This window comes from Schistocerca serialis, chromosome 10 (genome assembly GCF_023864345.2).
Source record: "Schistocerca serialis cubense isolate TAMUIC-IGC-003099 chromosome 10, iqSchSeri2.2, whole genome shotgun sequence".
Classification (NCBI taxonomy): domain Eukaryota; kingdom Metazoa; phylum Arthropoda; class Insecta; order Orthoptera; family Acrididae; genus Schistocerca; species Schistocerca serialis.
Window position 1 is genome coordinate 65355465 of NC_064647.1, and position 21084 is coordinate 65376548.

Here is a 21084-nt window from a genome sequence, read left to right on the forward strand (position 1 = left end):
CATCTTCTTATTGACGATGAAGCACGGAAATTGCATCCGAATTTAATACAAAAGGCACAATGCCGACTTAAGTACAGGAGGACTGACACTCTCACTTTCTACGATCTGGACGTCTCCTGCGAGTCCAGTTTTAGATTATGATGCCTCACTTCCGGTTTACTGTATACCTTGCATCTTCTTATTGACGATGAAGCACGGAAATTGCATCCGAATTTAATACAAAAGGCACAATGCCGACTTAAGTACAGGAGGACTGACACTCTCACTTTCTACGATCTGGACGTCTCCTGCGAGTCCAGTTTTAGATTCCTATGCCTCATTTCCGGTTTACTGTATACCTTGCATCTTCTTATTGACGATTAAGCACGGAAACTGCATCCGAATTTAATACAAAAGGCACAATGCCGACTTAAGTACAGGAGGACTGACACTCTCACTTTCTACAATCTGGACGTCTCCTGCGAGTCCAGTTTTAGATTCTGATGCCTCACTTCCGGTTTACTGTATAACTTGCATCTACTTATTGACGATGAAGCACGGAAATTGCATCCGAATTTAATACAAAAGGCACAATGCCGACTTAAGTACAGGAGGACTGACACTCTCACTTTCTACGATCTGGACCTCTCCTGCGAGTCCAGTTTTAGATTCTGATGCCTCACTTCCGGTTTACTGTATACCTTGCATCTTCTTATTGACGATGAAGCACGGAAATTGCATCCGAATTTAATACAAAAGGCACAATGCCGACTTAAGTACAGGAGGACTGACACTCTCACTTTCTACGATCTGGACCTCTCCTGCGAGTCCAGTTTTAGATTCTGATGCCTCACTTCCGGTTTACTGTATACCTTGCATCTTCTTATTGACGATGAAGCACGGAAATTGCATCCGAATTTAATACAAAAGGCACAATGGCGACTTAAGTACAGGAGGACTGACACTCTCACTTTCTACGATCTGGACCTCTCCTGCGAGTCCAGTTTTAGATTCTGATGCCTCACTTCCGGTTTACTGTATACCTTGCATCTTCTTATTGACGATGAAGCACGGAAATTGCATCCGAATTTAATACAAAAGGCACAATGCCGACTTAAGTACAGGAGGACTGACACTCTCACTTTGTACGATCTGGACCTCTCCTGCGAGTCCAGTTTTAGATTCTGATGCCTCACTTCCGGTTTACTGTATACCTTGCATCTTCTTATTGACGCTGAAGCACGGAAATTGCATCCGAATTTAATACAAAAGGCACAATGCCGACTTAAGTACAGGAGGACTGACACTCTCACTATCTACGATCTGGACCTCTCCTGCGAGTCCAGTTTTAGATTCTGATGCCTCGCTTCCGGTTTACTGTATACCTTGCATCTTCTTATTGACGATGAAGCACGGAAATTGCATCCGAATTTAATACAAAAGGCACAATGCCGACTTAAGTACAGGAGGACTGACACTCACACTTTCTACGATCTGGACCTCTCCTGCGAGTCCAGTTTTAGATTCTGATGCCTCACTTCCGGTTTACTGTATACCTTGCAACTTCTTATTGACGATGAAGCACGGAAATTGCATCCGAATTTAATACAAAAGGCACAATGCCGACTTAAGTACAGGAGGACTGACACTCTCACTTTCTACGATCTGGACCTCTCCCGCGAGTCCAGTTTTAGATTCTGATGCCTCACTTCCGGTTTACTGTATACCTTGCATCTTCTTATTGACGATGAAGCACGGAAAATGCATCCGAATTTAATACAAAAGGCACAATGCCGACTTAAGTACAGGAGGACTGACACTCTCACTTTCTACGATCTGGACCTCTCCTGCGAGTCCAGTTTTAGATTCTGATGCCTCACTTCCGGTTTACTGTATACCTTGCGTCTTCTTATTGACGATGAAGCACGGAAATTGCATCCGAATTTAATACAAAAGGCACAATGCCGACTTAAGTACAGGAGGACTGACACTCTCACTTTCTACGATCTGGACCTCTCCTGCGAGTCCAGTTTTAGATTCTGATGCCTCACTTCCGGTTTACTGAATACCTTGCGTCTTCTTATTGACGATGAAGCACGGAAATTGCATCCGAATTTAATACAAAAGGCACAATGCCGACTTAAGTACAGGAGGACTGACACTCTCACTTTCTACGATCTGGACCTCTCCTGCGAGTCCAGTTTTAGATTCTGATGCCTCACTTCCGGTTTACTGTATACCTTGCATCTTCTTATTGACGATGAAGCACGGAAATTGCATCCGAATTTAATACAAAAGGCACAATACCGACTTAAGTACAGGAGGACTGACACTCTCACTTTCTACGATCTGGACCGCTCCTGCGAGTCCAGTTTTAGATTCTGATGCCTCACTTCCGGTTTACTGTATACCTTGCATCTTCTTATTGACGATGAAGCACGGAAATTGCATCCGATATTAATACAAAAGGCACAATGCCGACTTAAGTACAGGAGGACTGACACTCTCACTTTCTACGATCTGGACCTCTCCTGCGAGTCAAGTTTTAGATTCTGATGCCTCACTTCCGGTTTACTGTATACCTTGCATCTTCTTATTGACGATGAAGCACGGAAATTGCATCCGAATTTAATACAAAAGGCACAATGCCGACTTAAGTACAGGAGGACTGACACTCTCACTTTCTACGATCTGGACCTCTCCTGCGAGTCCAGTTTTAGATTCTGATGCCTCACTTCCGGTTTACTGTATACCTTGCATCTTCTTATTGACGATGAAGCACGGAAATTGCATCCGATATTAATACAAAAGGCACAATGCCGACTTAAGTACAGGAGGACTGACACTCTCACTTTCTACGATCTGGACCTCTCCTGCGAGTCCAGTTTTAGATTCTGATGCCTCATTTCCGGTTTACTGTATACCTTGCATCATCTTATTGACGATGAAGCACGGAAATTGCATCCGAATTTAATACAAAAGGCACAATGCCGACTTAAGTACAGGAGGACTGACACTCTCACTTTCTACGATCTGGACCTCTCCTGCGAGTCCAGTTTTAGATTCTGATGCCTCACTTCCGGTTTACTGTATACCTTGCATCTTCTTATTGACGATGAAGCAAGGAAATTGCATCCGATATTAATACAAAAGGCACAATGCCGACTTAAGTACAGGAGGACTGACACTCTCACTTTCTACGATCTGGACCTCTCCTGCGAGTCCAGTTTTAGATTCTGATGCCTCACTTCCGGTTTACTGTATACCTTGCATCTTCTTATTGACGATGAAGCACGGAAATTGCATCCGAATTTAATACAAAAGGCACAATGCCGACTTAAGTACAGGAGGACTGACACTCTCACTTTCTACGATCTGGACCTCTCCTGCGAGTCCAGTTTTAGATTCTGATGCCTCACTTCCGGTTTACTGAATACCTTGCATCTTCTTATTGACGATGAAGCACGGAAATTGCATCCGAATTTAATACAAAAGGCACAATGCCGACTTAAGTACAGGAGGACTGACACTCTCACTTTCTACGATCTGGACCTCTCCTGCGAGTCCAGTTTTAGATTCTGATGCCTCACTTCCGGTTTACTGTATACCTTGCATCTTCTTATTGACGATGAAGCACGGAAATTGCATCCGAATTTAATACAAAAGGCACAATGCCGACTTAAGTACAGGAGGACTGACACTCTCACTTTCTACGATCTGGACCTCTCCTGCGAGTCCAGTTTTAGATTCTGATGCCTCACTTCCGGTTTACTGAATACCTTGCATCTTCTTATTGACGATGAAGCACGGAAATTGCATCCGAATTTAATACAAAAGGCACAATGCCGACTTAAGTACAGGAGGACTGACACTCTCACTTTCTACGATCTGGACCTCTCCTGCGAGTCCAGTTTTAGTTTTTGATGCCTCACTTCCGGTTTACTGTATACCTTGCATCTTCTTATTGACGATGAAGCACGGAAATTGCATCCGAATTTAATACAAAAGGCACAATGCCGACTTAAGTACAGGAGGACTGACACTCTCACTTTCTACGATCTGGACCGCTCCTGCGAGTCCAGTTTTAGATTCTGATGCCTCACTTCCGGTTTACTGTATACCTTGCATCTTCTTATTGACGATGAAGCACGGAAATTGCATCCGAATTTAATACAAAAGGCACAATGCCGACTTAAGTACAGGAGGACTGACACTCTCACTTTCTACGATCTGGACCTCTCCTGCGAGTCCAGTTTTAGATTCTGATGCCTCACTTCCGGTTTACTGTATACCTTGCATCTTCTTATTAACGATGAAGCACGGAAATTGCATCCGAATTTAATACAAAAGGCACAATGCCGACTTAAGCACAGGAGGACTGACACTCTCACTTTCTACGATCTGGACCTCTCCTGCGAGTCCAGTTTTAGATTCTGATGCCTTACTTCCGGTTTACTGTATACCTTGCATCTTCTTATTGACGATGAAGCACGGAAATTGCATCCGAATTTAACACAAAAAGCACAATGCCGACTTAAGTACAGGAGGACTGACACTCTCACTTTCTACGATCTGGACCTCTCCTGCGAGTCCAGTTTTAGATTCTGATGCCTCACTTCCGGTTTACTGTATACCTTGCATCTTCTTATTGACGATGAAGCACGGAAATTGCATCCGATATTAATACAAAAGGCACAATGCCGACTTAAGTACAGGAGGACTGACACTCTCACTTTCTACGATCTGGACCTCTCCTGCGAGTCCAGTTTTAGATTCTGATGCCTCACTTCCGGTTTACTGTATACCTTGCATCATCTTATTGACGATGAAGCACGGAAATTGCATCCGAATTTAATACAAAAGGCACAATGCCGACTTAAGTACAGGAGGACTGACACTCTCACTTTCTACGATCTGGTCCTCTCCTGCGAGTCCAGTTTTAGATTCTGATGCCTCACTTCCGGTTTACTGTATACCTTGCATCTTCTTATTGACGATGAAGCACGGAAATTGCATCCGAATTTAATACAAAAGGCACAATGCCGACTTAAGTACAGGAGGACTGACACTCTCACTTTCTACAATCTGGACCTCTCCTGCGAGTCCAGTTTTAGATTCTGATGCCTCACTTCCGGTTTACTGTATGCCTTGCATCTTCTTATTGACGATGAAGCACGGAAATTGCATCCGAATTTAATACAAAAGGCACAATGCCGACTTAAGTACAGGAGGACTGACACTCTCACTTTCTACGATCTGGACCTCTCCTGCGAGTCCAGTTTTAGATTCTGATGCCTCACTTCCGGTTTACTGTATACCTTGCATCTTCTTATTGACGATGAAGCACGGAAATTGCATCCGAATTTAATACAAAAGGCACAATGCCGACTTAAGTACAGGAGGACTGACACTCTCACTTTCTACGATCTGGACGTCTCCTGCGAGTCCAGTTTTAGATTCTGATGCCTCACTTCCGGTTTACTGTATACCTTGCATCTTCTTATTGACGATGAAGCACGGAAATTGCATCCGAATTTAATACAAAAGGCACAATGCCGACTTAAGTACAGGAGGACTGACACTCTCACTTTCTACGATCTGGACGTCTCCTGCGAGTCCAGTTTTAGATTCTGATGCCTCACTTCCGGTTTACTGTATACCTTGCATCTTCTTATTGACGATTAAGCACGGAAATTGCATCCGAATTTAATACAAAAGGCACAATGCCGACTTAAGTACAGGAGGACTGACACTCTCACTTTCTACGATCTGGACGTCTCCTGCGAGTCCAGTTTTAGATTCTGATGCCTCACTTCCGGTTTACTGTATACCTTGCATCTTCTTATTGACGATGAAGCACGGAAATTGCATCCGAATTTAATACAAAAGGCACAATGCCGACTTAAGTACAGGAGGACTGACACTCTCACTTTCTACTATCTGGACGTCTCCTGCGAGTCCAGTTTTAGATTCTGATGCCTCACTTCCGGTTTACTGTATAACTTGCATCTACTTATTGACGATGAAGCACGGAAATTGCATCCGAATTTAATACAAAAGGCACAATGCCGACTTAAGTACAGGAGGAATGACACTCTCACTTTCTACGATCTGGACCTCTCCTGCGAGTCCAGTTTTAGATTCTGATGCCTCACTTCCGGTTTACTGTATACCTTGCATCTTCTTATTGACGATGAAGCACGGAAATTGCATCCGAATTTAATACAAAAGGCACAATGCCGACTTAAGTACAGGAGGACTGACACTCTCACTTTCTACGATCTGGACCTCTCCTGCGAGTCCAGTTTTAGATTCTGATGCCTCACTTCCGGTTTACTGTATACCTTGCATCTTCTTATTGACGATGAAGCACGGAAATTGCATCCGAATTTAATACAAAAGGCACAATGCCGACTTAAGTACAGGAGGACTGACACTCTCACTTTCTACGATCTGGACCTCTCCTGCGAGTCCAGTTTTAGATTCTGATGCCTCACTTCCGGTTTACTGAATACCTTGCATCTTCTTATTGACGATGAAGCACGGAAATTGCATCCGAATTTAATACAAAAGGCACAATGCCGACTTAAGTACAGGAGGACTGACACTCTCACTTTCTACGATCTGGACCTCTCCTGCGAGTCCAGTTTTAGATTTTGATGCCTCACTTCCGGTTTACTGTATACCTTGCATCTTCTTATTGACGATGAAGCACGGAAATTGCATCCGAATTTAATACAAAAGGCACAATGCCGACTTAAGTACAGGAGGACTGACACTCTCACTTTCTACGATCTGGACCGCTCCTGCGAGTCCAGTTTTAGATTCTGATGCCTCACTTCCGGTTTACTGTATACCTTGCATCTTCTTATTGACGATGAAGCACGGAAATTGCATCCGAATTTAATACAAAAGGCACAATGCCGACTTAAGTACAGGAGGACTGACACTCTCACTTTCTACGATCTGGACCTCTCCTGTGAGTCCAGTGTTAGATTCTGATGCCTCACTTCCGGTTTACTGTATACCTTGCATCTTCTTATTAACGATGAAGCACGGAAATTGCATCCGAATTTAATACAAAAGGCACAATGCCGACTTAAGTACAGGAGGACTGACACTCTCACTTTCTACGATCTGGACCTCTCCTGCGAGTCCAGTTTTAGATTCTGATGCCTCACTTCCGGTTTACTGTATACCTTGCATCTTCTTATTGACGATGAAGCACGGAAATTGCATCCGAATTTAATACAAAAGGCACAATGCCGACTTAAGTACAGGAGGACTGACACTCTCACTTTCTACGATCTGGACCTCTCCTGCGAGTCCAGTTTTAGATTCTGATGCCTCACTTCCGGTTTACTGAATACCTTGCATCTTCTTATTGACGATGAAGCACGGAAATTGCATCCGAATTTAATACAAAAGGCACAATGCCGACTTAAGTACAGGAGGACTGACACTCTCACTTTCTACGATCTGGACCTCTCCTGCGAGTCCAGTTTTAGTTTTTGATGCCTCACTTCCGGTTTACTGTATACCTTGCATCTTCTTATTGACGATGAAGCACGGAAATTGCATCCGAATTTAATACAAAAGGCACAATGCCGACTTAAGTACAGGAGGACTGACACTCTCACTTTCTACGATCTGGACCGCTCCTGCGAGTCCAGTTTTAGATTCTGATGCCTCACTTCCGGTTTACTGTATACCTTGCATCTTCTTATTGACGATGAAGCACGGAAATTGCATCCGAATTTAATACAAAAGGCACAATGCCGACTTAAGTACAGGAGGACTGACACTCTCACTTTCTACGATCTGGACCTCTCCTGCGAGTCCAGTTTTAGATTCTGATGCCTCACTTCCGGTTTACTGTATACCTTGCATCTTCTTATTAACGATGAAGCACGGAAATTGCATCCGAATTTAATACAAAAGGCACAATGCCGACTTAAGCACAGGAGGACTGACACTCTCACTTTCTACGATCTGGACCTCTCCTGCGAGTCCAGTTTTAGATTCTGATGCCTTACTTCCGGTTTACTGTATACCTTGCATCTTCTTATTGACGATGAAGCACGGAAATTGCATCCGAATTTAACACAAAAAGCACAATGCCGACTTAAGTACAGGAGGACTGACACTCTCACTTTCTACGATCTGGACCTCTCCTGCGAGTCCAGTTTTAGATTCTGATGCCTCACTTCCGGTTTACTGTATACCTTGCATCTTCTTATTGACGATGAAGCACGGAAATTGCATCCGATATTAATACAAAAGGCACAATGCCGACTTAAGTACAGGAGGACTGACACTCTCACTTTCTACGATCTGGACCTCTCCTGCGAGTCCAGTTTTAGATTCTGATGCCTCACTTCCGGTTTACTGTATACCTTGCATCATCTTATTGACGATGAAGCACGGAAATTGCATCCGAATTTAATACAAAAGGCACAATGCCGACTTAAGTACAGGAGGACTGACACTCTCACTTTCTACGATCTGGTCCTCTCCTGCGAGTCCAGTTTTAGATTCTGATGCCTCACTTCCGGTTTACTGTATACCTTGCATCTTCTTATTGACGATGAAGCACGGAAATTGCATCCGAATTTAATACAAAAGGCACAATGCCGACTTAAGTACAGGAGGACTGACACTCTCACTTTCTACAATCTGGACCTCTCCTGCGAGTCCAGTTTTAGATTCTGATGCCTCACTTCCGGTTTACTGTATGCCTTGCATCTTCTTATTGACGATGAAGCACGGAAATTGCATCCGAATTTAATACAAAAGGCACAATGCCGACTTAAGTACAGGAGGACTGACACTCTCACTTTCTACGATCTGGACCTCTCCTGCGAGTCCAGTTTTAGATTCTGATGCCTCACTTCCGGTTTACTGTATACCTTGCATCTTCTTATTGACGATGAAGCACGGAAATTGCATCCGAATTTAATACAAAAGGCACAATGCCGACTTAAGTACAGGAGGACTGACACTCTCACTTTCTACGATCTGGACGTCTCCTGCGAGTCCAGTTTTAGATTCTGATGCCTCACTTCCGGTTTACTGTATACCTTGCATCTTCTTATTGACGATGAAGCACGGAAATTGCATCCGAATTTAATACAAAAGGCACAATGCCGACTTAAGTACAGGAGGACTGACACTCTCACTTTCTACGATCTGGACGTCTCCTGCGAGTCCAGTTTTAGATTCTGATGCCTCACTTCCGGTTTACTGTATACCTTGCATCTTCTTATTGACGATTAAGCACGGAAATTGCATCCGAATTTAATACAAAAGGCACAATGCCGACTTAAGTACAGGAGGACTGACACTCTCACTTTCTACGATCTGGACGTCTCCTGCGAGTCCAGTTTTAGATTCTGATGCCTCACTTCCGGTTTACTGTATACCTTGCATCTTCTTATTGACGATGAAGCACGGAAATTGCATCCGAATTTAATACAAAAGGCACAATGCCGACTTAAGTACAGGAGGACTGACACTCTCACTTTCTACTATCTGGACGTCTCCTGCGAGTCCAGTTTTAGATTCTGATGCCTCACTTCCGGTTTACTGTATAACTTGCATCTACTTATTGACGATGAAGCACGGAAATTGCATCCGAATTTAATACAAAAGGCACAATGCCGACTTAAGTACAGGAGGAATGACACTCTCACTTTCTACGATCTGGACCTCTCCTGCGAGTCCAGTTTTAGATTCTGATGCCTCACTTCCGGTTTACTGTATACCTTGCATCTTCTTATTGACGATGAAGCACGGAAATTGCATCCGAATTTAATACAAAAGGCACAATGCCGACTTAAGTACAGGAGGACTGACACTCTCACTTTCTACGATCTGGACCTCTCCTGCGAGTCCAGTTTTAGATTCTGATGCCTCACTTCCGGTTTACTGTATACCTTGCATCTTCTTATTGACGATGAAGCACGGAAATTGCATCCGAATTTAATACAAAAGGCACAATGCCGACTTAAGTACAGGAGGACTGACACTCTCACTTTCTACGATCTGGACCTCTCCTGCGAGTCCAGTTTTAGATTCTGATGCCTCACTTCCGGTTTACTGAATACCTTGCATCTTCTTATTGACGATGAAGCACGGAAATTGCATCCGAATTTAATACAAAAGGCACAATGCCGACTTAAGTACAGGAGGACTGACACTCTCACTTTCTACGATCTGGACCTCTCCTGCGAGTCCAGTTTTAGATTTTGATGCCTCACTTCCGGTTTACTGTATACCTTGCATCTTCTTATTGACGATGAAGCACGGAAATTGCATCCGAATTTAATACAAAAGGCACAATGCCGACTTAAGTACAGGAGGACTGACACTCTCACTTTCTACGATCTGGACCGCTCCTGCGAGTCCAGTTTTAGATTCTGATGCCTCACTTCCGGTTTACTGTATACCTTGCATCTTCTTATTGACGATGAAGCACGGAAATTGCATCCGAATTTAATACAAAAGGCACAATGCCGACTTAAGTACAGGAGGACTGACACTCTCACTTTCTACGATCTGGACCTCTCCTGTGAGTCCAGTGTTAGATTCTGATGCCTCACTTCCGGTTTACTGTATACCTTGCATCTTCTTATTAACGATGAAGCACGGAAATTGCATCCGAATTTAATACAAAAGGCACAATGCCGACTTAAGCACAGGAGGACTGACACTCTCACTTTCTACGATCTGGACCTCTCCTGCGAGTCCAGTTTTAGATTCTGATGCCTTACTTCCGGTTTACTGTATACCTTGCATCTTCTCATTGACGATGAAGCACGGAAATTGCATCCGAATTTAACACAAAAGGCACAATGCCGACTTAAGTACAGGAGGACTGACACTCTCACTTTCTACGATCTGGACCTCTCCTGCGAGTCCAGTTTTAGATTCTGATGCCTCACTTCCGGTTTACTGTATACCTTGCATCTTCTTATTGACGATGAAGCACGGAAATTGCATCCGATATTAATACAAAAGGCACAATGCCGACTTAAGTACAGGAGGACAGACACTCTCACTTTCTACGATCTGGACCTCTCCTGCGAGTCCAGTTTTAGATTCTGATGCCTCACTTCCGGTTTACTGTATACCTTGCATCATCTTATTGACGATGAAGCACGGAAATTGCATCCGAATTTAATACAAAAGGCACAATGCCGACTTAAGTACAGGAGGACTGACACTCTCACTTTCTACGATCTGGTCCTCTCCTGCGAGTCCAGTTTTAGATTCTGATGCCTCACTTCCGGTTTACTGTATACCTTGCATCTTCTTATTGACGATGAAGCACGGAAATTGCATCCGAATTTAATACAAAAGGCACAATGCCGACTTAAGTACAGGAGGACTGACACTCTCACTTTCTACGATCTGGACCTCTCCTGTGAGTCCAGTGTTAGATTCTGATGCCTCACTTCCGGTTTACTGTATACCTTGCATCTTCTTATTAACGATGAAGCACGGAAATTGCATCCGAATTTAATACAAAAGGCACAATGCCGACTTAAGCACAGGAGGACTGACACTCTCACTTTCTACGATCTGGACCTCTCCTGCGAGTCCAGTTTTAGATTCTGATGCCTTACTTCCGGTTTACTGTATACCTTGCATCTTCTCATTGACGATGAAGCACGGAAATTGCATCCGAATTTAACACAAAAGGCACAATGCCGACTTAAGTACAGGAGGACTGACACTCTCACTTTCTACGATCTGGACCTCTCCTGCGAGTCCAGTTTTAGATTCTGATGCCTCACTTCCGGTTTACTGTATACCTTGCATCTTCTTATTGACGATGAAGCACGGAAATTGCATCCGATATTAATACAAAAGGCACAATGCCGACTTAAGTACAGGAGGACAGACACTCTCACTTTCTACGATCTGGACCTCTCCTGCGAGTCCAGTTTTAGATTCTGATGCCTCACTTCCGGTTTACTGTATACCTTGCATCATCTTATTGACGATGAAGCACGGAAATTGCATCCGAATTTAATACAAAAGGCACAATGCCGACTTAAGTACAGGAGGACTGACACTCTCACTTTCTACGATCTGGTCCTCTCCTGCGAGTCCAGTTTTAGATTCTGATGCCTCACTTCCGGTTTACTGTATACCTTGCATCTTCTTATTGACGATGAAGCACGGAAATTGCATCCGAATTTAATACAAAAGGCACAATGCCGACTTAAGTACAGGAGGACTGACACCCTCACTTTCTACGATCTGGACCTCTCCTGCGAGTCCAGTTTTAGATTCTGATGCCTCACTTCCGGTTTACTGTATGCCTTGCATCTTCTTATTGACGATGAAGCACGGAATTTGCATCCGAATTTAATACAAAAGGCACAATGCCGACTTAAGTACAGGAGGACTGACACTCTCACTTTCTACGATCTGGACCTCTCCTGCGAGTCCAGTTTTAGATTCTGATGCCTCACTTCCGGTTTACTGTATACCTTGCATCTTCTTATTGACGATGAAGCACGGAAATTGCATCCGAATTTAATACAAAAGGCACAATGCCGACTTAAGTACAGGAGGACTGACACTCTCACTTTCTACGATCTGGACGTCTCCTGCGAGTCCAGTTTTAGATTCTGATGCCTCACATCCGGTTTACTGTATACCTTGCATCTTCTTATTGACGATGAAGCACGGAAATTGCATCCGATATTAATACAAAAGGCACAATGCCGACTTAAGTACAGGAGAACTGACACTCTCACTTTCTACGATCTGGACCTCTCCTGCGAGTCCAGTTTTAGATTCTGATGCCTCACTTCCGGTTTACTGTATACCTTGCATCATCTTATTGACGATGAAGCACGGAAATTGCATCCGAATTTAATACAAAAGGCACAATGCCGACTTAAGTACAGGAGGACTGACACTCTCACTTTCTACGATCTGGTCCTCTCCTGCGAGTCCAGTTTTAGATTCTGATGCCTCACTTCCGGTTTACTGTATACCTTGCATCTTCTTATTGACGATGAAGCACGGAAATTGCATCCGAATTTAATACAAAAGGCACAATGCCGACTTAAGTACAGGAGGACTGACACCCTCACTTTCTACGATCTGGACCTCTCCTGCGAGTCCAGTTTTAGATTCTGATGCCTCACTTCCGGTTTACTGTATGACTTGCATCTTCTTATTGACGATGAAGCACGGAAATTGCATCCGAATTTAATACAAAAGGCACAATGCCGACTGAAGTACAGGAGGACTGACACTCTCACTTTCTACGATCTGGACCTCTCCTGCGACTCCAGTTTTAGATTCTGATGCCTCACTTCCGGTTTACTGTATACCTTGCATCTTCTTATTGACGATGAAGCACGGAAATTGCATCCAAATTTAATACAAAAGGCACAATGCCGACTTAAGTACAGGAGGACTGACACTCTCACTTTCTACGATCTGGACGTCTCCTGCGAGTCCAGTTTTAGATTCTGATGCCTCACATCCGGTTTACTGTATACCTTGCATCTTCTTATTGACGATGAAGCACGGAAATTGCATCCGAATTTAATACAAAAGGCACAATGCCGACTTAAGTACAGGAGGACTGACACTCTCACTTTCTACGATCTGGACGTCTCCTGCGAGTCCAGTTTTAGATTCTGATGCCTCACTTCCGGTTTACTGTATACCTTGCATCTTCTTATTGACGATTAAGCACGGAAATTGCATCCGAATTTAATACAAAAGGCACAATGCCGACTTAAGTACAGGAGGACTGACACTCTCACTTTCTACTATCTGGACGTCTCCTGCGAGTCCAGTTTTAGATTCTGATGCCTCACTTCCGGTTTACTGTATAACTTGCATCTACTTATTGACGATGAAGCACGGAAATTGCATCCGAATTTAATACAAAAGGCACAATGCCGACTTAAGTACAGGAGGAATGACACTCTCACTTTCTACGATCTGGACCTCTCCTGCGAGTCCAGTTTTAGATTCTGATGCCTCACTTCCGGTTTACTGTATACCTTGCATCTTCTTATTGACGATGAAGCACGGAAATTGCATCCGAATTTAATACAAAAGGCACAATGCCGACTTAAGTACAGGAGGACTGACACTCTCACTTTCTACGATCTGGACCTCTCCTGCGAGTCCAGTTTTAGATTCTGATGCCTCACTTCCGGTTTACTGTATACCTTGCATCTTCTTATTGACGATGAAGCACGGAAATTGCATCCGAATTTAATACAAAAGGCACAATGCCGACTTAAGTACAGGAGGACTGACACTCTCACTTTCTACGATCTGGACCTCTCCTGCGAGTCCAGTTTTAGATTCTGATGCCTCACTTCCGGTTTACTGTATGCCTTGCATCTTCTTATTGACGATGAAGCACGGAAATTGCATCCGAATTTAATACAAAAGGCACAATGCCGACTTAAGTACAGGAGGACTGACACTCTCACTTTGTACGATCTGGACCTCTCCTGCGAGTCCAGTTTTAGATTCTGATGCCTCACTTCCGGTTTACTGTATACCTTGCATCTTCTTATTGACGATGAAGCACGGAAATTGCATCCGAATTTAATACAAAAGGCACAATGCCGACTTAAGTACAGGAGGACTGACACTCTCACTTTCTACGATCTGGACCTCTCCTGCGAGTCCAGTTTTAGATTCTGATGCCTCACTTCCGGTTTACTGTATACCTTGCATCTTCTTATTGACGATGAAGCACGGAAATTCCATCCGAATTTAATACAAAAGGCACAATGCCGACTTAAGTACAGGAGGACTGACACTCTCACTTTCTACGATCTGGACCTCTCCTGCGAGTCCAGTTTTGGATTCTGATGCCTCACTTCCGGTTTACTGTATACCTTGCATCTTCTTATTGACGATGAAGCACGGAAATTGCATCCGAATTTAATACAAAAGGCACAATGCCGACTTAAGTACAGGAGGACTGACACTCTCACTTTGTACGATCTGGACCTCTCCTGCGAGTCCAGTTTTAGATTCTGATGCCTCACTTCCGGTTTACTGTATACCTTGCATCTTCTTATTGACGATGAAGCACGGAAATTGCATCCGAATTTAATACAAAAGGCACAATGCCGACTTAAGTACAGGAGGACTGACACTCTCACTTTCTACGAACTGGACCTCTCCTGCGAGTCCAGTTTTAGATTCTGATGCCTCACTTCCGGTTTACTGTATACCTTGCATCTTCTTATTGACGATGAAGCACGGAAATTGCATCCGAATTTAATACAAAAGGCACAATGCCGACTTAAGTACAGGAGGACTGACACTCTCACTTTCTACGATCTGGACCTCTCCTGCGAGTCCAGTTTTAGATTCTGATGCCTCACTTCCGGTTTACTGTATACCTTGCATCTTCTTATTAACGATGAAGCACGGAAATTGCATCCGAATTTAATACAAAAGGCACAATGGCGACTTAAGTACAGGAGGACTGACACTCTCACTTTCTACGATCTGGACCTCTCCTGCGAGTCCAGTTTTAGATTCTGATGCCTCACTTCCGGTTTACTGTATACCTTGCATCTTCTTATTGACGATGAAGCACGGAAATTGCATCCGAATTTAATACAAAAGGCACAATGCCGACTTAAGTACAGGAGGACTGACACTCTCACTTTCTACGATCTGGACCTCTCCTGCGAGTCCAGTTTTAGATTCTGATGCCTCACTTCCGGTTTACTGAATACCTTTCATCTTCTTATTGACGATGAAGCACGGAAATTGCATCCGAATTTAATACAAAAGGCACAATGCCGACTTAAGTACAGGAGGACTGACACTCTCACTTTCTACGATCTGGACCTCTCCTGCGAGTCCAGTTTTAGATTCTGATGCCTCACGTCCGGTTTACTGTATACCTTGCATCTTCTTATTGACGATGAAGCACGGAAATTGCATCCGAATTTAATACAAAAGGCACAATGGCGACTTAAGTACAGGAGGACTGACACTCTCACTTTCTACGATCTGGACCGCTCCTGCGAGTCCAGTTTTAGATTCTGATGCCTCACTTCCGGTTTACTGTATACCTTGCATCTTCTTATTGACGATGAAGCACGGAAATTGCATCCGAATTTAATACAAAAGGCACAATGCCGACTTAAGTACAGGAGGACTGACACTCTCACTTTCTACGATCTGGACCTCTCCTGCGAGTCCAGTTTTAGATTCTGATGCCTCACTTCCGGTTTACTGTATACCTTGCATCTTCTTATTAACGATGAAGCACGGAAATTGCATCCGAATTTAATACAAAAGGCACAATGCCGACTTAAGCACAGGAGGACTGACACTCTCACTTTCTACGATCTGGACCTCTCCTGCGAGTCCAGTTTTAGATTCTGATGCCTTACTTCCGGTTTACAGTATACCTTGCATCTTCTTATTGACGATGAAGCACGGAAATTGCATCCGAATTTAATACAAAAGGCACAATGCCGACTTAAGTACAGGAGGACTGACACTCTCACTTTGTACGATCTGGACCTCTCCTGCGAGTCCAGTTTTAGATTCTGATGAATCACTTCCGGTTTACTGTATACCTTGCATCTTCTTATTGACGATGAAGCACGGAAATTGCATCCGATATTAATACAAAAGGCACAATGCCGACTTAAGTACAGGAGGACTGACACTCTCACTTTCTACGATCTGGACCTCTCCTGCGAGTCCAGTTTTAGATTCTGATGCCTCACTTCCGGTTTACTGTATACCTTGCATCATCTTATTGACGATGAAGCACGGAAATTGCATCCGAATTTAATACAAAAGGCACAATGCCGATTTAAGTACAGGAGGACTGACATTCTCACTTTCTACGATCTGGTCCTCTCCTGCGAGTCCAGTTTTAGATTCTGATGCCTCACTTCCGGTTTACTGTATACCTTGCATCTTCTTATTGACGATGAAGCACGGAAATTGCATCCGAATTTAATACAAAAGGCACAATGCCGACTTAAGTACAGGAGGACTGACACTCTCACTTTCTACGATCTGGACCTCTCCTGCGAGTCCAGTTTTAGATTCTGATGCCTCACTTCCGGTTTACTGTATGCCTTGCATCTTCTTATTGACGATGAAGCACGGAAATTGCATCCGAATTTAATACAAAAGGCACAATGCCGACTTAAGTACAGGAGGACTGACACTCTCACTTTCTACGATCTGGACCTCTCCTGCGAGTCCAGTTTTAGATTCTGATGCCTCACTTCCGGTTTACTGTATACCTTGCATCTTCTTATTGACGATGAAGCACGGAAATTGCATCCGAATTTAATACAAAAGGCACAATGCCGACTTAAGTACAGGAGGACTGACACTCTCACTTTCTACGATCTGGACCTCTCCTGCGAGACCAGTTTTAGATTCTGATGCCTCACTTCCGGTTTACTGTATACCTTGCATCTACTTATTGACGATGAAGCACGGAAATTGCATCCGAATTTAATACAAAAGGCACAATGCCGACTTATGTACAGGAGGACTGACACTCTCACTTTCTACGATCTGGACCTCTCCTGCGAGTCCAATTTTAGATTCTGATGCCACACTTCCGGTTTACTTTATACCTTGCATCTTCTTATTGACGATGAAGCACGGAAATTGCATCCGAATTTAATACAAAAGGCACAATGCCGACTTAAGTACAGGAGGACTGACACTCTCACTTTCTACGATCTGGACCTGTCCTGCGAGTCCAGTTTTAGATTCTGATGCCTCACTTCTGGTTTACTGTATACCTTGCATCTTCTTATTGACGATGAAGCACGGAAATTGCATCCGAATTTAATACAAAAGGCACAATGCCCACTTCAGTACAGGAGGACTGACACTCTCACTTTCTACGATCTGGACCTCTCCTGCGAGTCCAGTTTTAGATTCTGATGCCTCACTTCCGGTTTACTGTATACCTTGCATCTTCTTATTGACGATGAAGCACGGAAATTGCATCCGAATTTAATACAAAAGGCACAATGCCGTCTTAAGTACAGGAGGACTGACACTCTCACTTTCTACGATCTGGACCTCTCCTGCGAGTCCAGTTTTAGATTCTGATGCCTCACTTCCGGTTTACTGTATACCTTGCATCTTCTTATTGACGATGAAGCACGGAAATTGCATCCGAATTTAATACAAAAGGCACAATGCCGACTTAAGTACAGGAGGACTGACACTCTCACTTTCTACGATCTGGACCTCTCCTGCGAGTCCAGTTTTAGATTCTGATGCCTCACTTCCGGTTTACTGTATACCTTGCATCTTCTTATTGACGATGAAGCACGGAAATTGCATCCGAATTTAATACAAAAGGCACAATGCCGACTTAAGTACAGGAGGACTGACACTCTCACTTTCTACGATCTGGACCTCTCCTGCGAGTCCAGTTTTAGATTCTGATGCCTCACTTCCGGTTTACTGTATACCTTGCATCTTCTTATTGACGATGAAGCACGGAAATTGCATCCGAATTTAATACAAAAGGCACAATGCCGACTTAAGTACAGGAGGACTGACACTCTCACTTTGTACGATCTGGACCTCTCCTGCGAGTCCAGTTTTAGATTCTGATGCCTCACTTCCGGTTTACTGTATACCTTGCATCTTCTTATTGACGATGAAGCACGGAAATTGCATCCGAATTTAATACAAAAGGCACAATGCCGACTTAAGTACAGGAGGCCTGACACTCTCACTTTCTACGATCTGGACCTCTCCTGCGAGTCCAGTTTTAGATTCTGATGCCTCACTTCCGGTTTACTGTATACCTTGCATCTTCTTATTGACGATGAAGCACGGAAATTGCATCCGAATTTAATACAAAAGGCACAATGCCGACTTAAGTACAGGAGGACTGACACTCTCACTTTCTACGATCTGGACCTCTCCTGCGAGTCCAGTTTTAGATTCTGATGCCTCACTTCCGGTTTACTGAATACCTTTCATCTTCTTATTGACGATGAAGCACGGAAATTGCATCCGAATTTAATACAAAAGGCACAATGCCGACTTAAGTACAGGAGGACTGACACTCTCACTTTCTACGATCTGGACCTCTCCTGCGAGTCCAGTTTTAGATTCTGATGCCTCACGTCCGGTTTACTGTATACCTTGCATCTTCTTATTGACGATGAAGCACGGAAATTGCATCCGAATTTAATACAAAAGGCACAATGGCGACTTAAGTACAGGAGGACTGACACTCTCACTTTCTACGATCTGGACCGCTCCTGCGTGTCCAGTTTTAGATTCTGATGCCTCACTTCCGGTTTACAGTATACCTTGCATCTTCTTATTGACGATGAAGCACGGAAATTGCATCCGAATTTAATACAAAAGGCACAATGCCGACTTAAGTACAGGAGGACTGACACTCTCACTTTCTACGATCTGGACCTCTCCTGCGAGTCCAGTTTTAGATTCTGATGCCTCACTTCCGGTTTACTGTATACCATGCATCTTCTTATTAACGATGAAGCACGGAAATTGCATCCGAATTTAATACAAAAGGCACAATGCCGACTTAAGCACAGGAGGACTGACACTCTCACTTTCTACGATCTGGACCTCTCCTGCGAGTCCAGTTTTAGATTCTGATGCCTTACTTCCGGTTTACTGTATACCTTGCAACTTCTTATTGACGATGAAGCACGGAAATTGCATCCGAATTTAATACAAAAGGCACAATGCCGACTTAAGTACAGGAGGACTGACACTCTCACTTTGTACGATCTGGACCTCTCCTGCGAGTCCAGTTTTAGATTCTGATGCCTCACTTCCGGTTTACTGTATACCTTGCATCTTCTTATTGACGATGAAGCACGGAAATTGCATCCGATATTAATACAAAAGGCACAATGCCGACTTAAGTACAGGAGGACTGACACTCTCACTTTCTACGATCTGGACCTCTCCTGCGAGTCCAGTTTTAGATTCTGATGCCTCACTTCCGGTTTACTGTATACCTTGCATCATCTTATTGACGATGAAGCACGGAAATTGCATCCGAATTTAATACAAAAGGCACAATGCCGATTTAAATACAGGAGGACTGACATTCTCACTTTCTACGATCTGGTCCTCTCCTGCGAGTCCAGTTTTAGATTCTGATGCCTCACTTCCGGTTTACTGTATACCTTGCATCTTCTTATTGACGATGAAGCACGGAAATTGCATCCGAATTTAATACAAAAGGCACAATGCCGACTTAAGTACAGGAGGACTGACACTCTCACTTTCTACGATCTGGACCTCTCCTGCGAGTCCAGTTTTAGATTCTGATGCCTCACTTCCGGTTTACTGTATGCCTTGCATCTTCTTATTGACGATGAAGCACGGAAATTGCATCCGAATTTAATACAAAAGGCACAATGCCGACTTAAGTACAGGAGGAACGACACTCTCACTTTCTACGATCTGGACCTCTCCTGCGAGTCCAGTTTTAGATTCTGATGCCTCACTTCCGGTTTACTGTATACCTTGCATCTTCTTATTGACGATGAAGCACGGAAATTGCATCCGAATTTAATACAAAAGGCACAATGCCGACTTAAGTACAGGAGGACTGACACTCTCACTTTCTACGATCTGGACCTCTCCTGCGAGACCAGTTTTAGATTCTGATGCCTCACTTCCGGTTTACTGTATACCTTGCATCTTCTTATTGACGATGAAGCACGGAAATTGCATACGAATTTAATACAAAAGGCACAATGCCGACTTATGTACAGGAGGACTGACACTCTCAATTTCTACGATCTGGACCTCTCCTGCGAGTCCAATTTTAGATTCTGATGCCACACTTCCGGTTTACTTTATACCTTGCATCTTCTTATTGACGATGAAGCACGGAAATTACATCCGAATTTAATACAAAAGGCACAATGCCGACTTAAGTACAGGAGGACTGACACTCTCACTTTCTACGATCTGGACCTCTCCTGCGAGTCCAGTTTTAGATTCTGATGCCTCACTTCTGGTTTACTGTATACCTTGCATCTTCTTATTGACGATGAAGCACGGAAATTGCACCCGAATTTAACACAA